The 1,315-nt window shown below is 19.2% G+C and overlaps 1 protein-coding gene across 1 annotated transcript in view; it reads left to right on the forward strand.

Annotated features, from left to right (window-relative positions):
* The window catches only part of LOC124418722 (nuclear RNA export factor 1-like), a 6,512-nt gene that overhangs the window by 823 nt on the left and 4,374 nt on the right, over nucleotides 1-1,315 (forward strand). The gene's annotated exons all lie outside the window — the stretch shown is intronic.

Below are 1,315 nucleotides of genomic sequence, written 5' to 3' on the forward strand. Positions count from 1 at the left end.
GAACTAGAACAGAACTAGAACAGAACTAGAACAGAACTAGAACAGAACTAGAACAGAACTAGAACAGAACTAGAACAGTACTAGAACAGAACTAGAACAGAACTAAAACGAAACATGAACTGAACTAGCACTGAACTAGAACTGAACTAGAACTAAACTAGAACTAAACTAGAACTAAACTAGAACTGAACTAGATCTAAAAAATCTTTTAGTTAGAATAAATATTTTTTATAATAAAAGAAAATTTTACAAACGTATCATTGAAAGTTAATTAAATAACAAAATAATTATAATAAATATAAATTTAATAAAATGTCATTAAGAAATGTCAATAAATGTTTATCTAAAAAGAAATTAATTTAAAATATGTAATTTGTAAACAAATAAAATAAATTCAATAAAAAAGTGAAGATTAAAATCAATAAATATCTAATAAAAATTGTAAATTCAGAAATAAACAAAAATAAGTTAATATTTCAATAATATTTTTATATATAATAAAAACATGTAAAAATAATTAAAAAAATCGGAAAATAAAACTTTAATAAATTTATTTGTAATTTCGTATAAGTGTGTTGTGTTTTATTAAAAAAAAAATTAATCAGAAATTATGACATTTTGATTAAAATTGAAAATAAAAAAATAAATTTGAAATAAAAAATTCTATTTAATTCCCAACTTCCTGTGAAATTTTTAAAATTGTTTCTCAAATAAAATTTATTACCTCCACAAAAAAAATTTGGTTCAAAAAAAAAAAAAATTAACATTTATTTGCTGATTTTAATTTTATGGCTTAAACAACAAAACAAAATAATTTAACAAAAAAGGTAATTTTTAAAATATTTAAATAAACCTTGTTTTATTTTCTATATTGTTGTTATTATATGTTATTATTAATATTATTGTTAATATAATTTTTCACTATTAATTATTCCATTGACGTCATGAAAAGAAATTATTTATTAACATTTTAAACACGAGATTTTATTTTAATATCAAAAATTAATATACATTTTGATTTATGTTGTATTATTATACAATTTTTTTTATTTATTTAAATTATTATTTTTTGTATAAATAAATTAAGTAATACAAAGGAATATTAGTAAATAAAAGTTTGTTTAACAAGCCAAAATAGCGGTTAAATGAAACAAAATAATGAACAGCTGTTAAACAATAATATTAGACGGGTTCCAATATAGATTTAACTATAGACTAGACTATAGAGTAGACTATAGACTAGATTATAGACTAGACTATAGACTAGACTATAGACTAGACTATAGACTAGACTATAGACTAGACTATAGACTAG

This window comes from Lucilia cuprina, chromosome 3, assembly GCF_022045245.1.
Source record: "Lucilia cuprina isolate Lc7/37 chromosome 3, ASM2204524v1, whole genome shotgun sequence".
Classification (NCBI taxonomy): domain Eukaryota; kingdom Metazoa; phylum Arthropoda; class Insecta; order Diptera; family Calliphoridae; genus Lucilia; species Lucilia cuprina.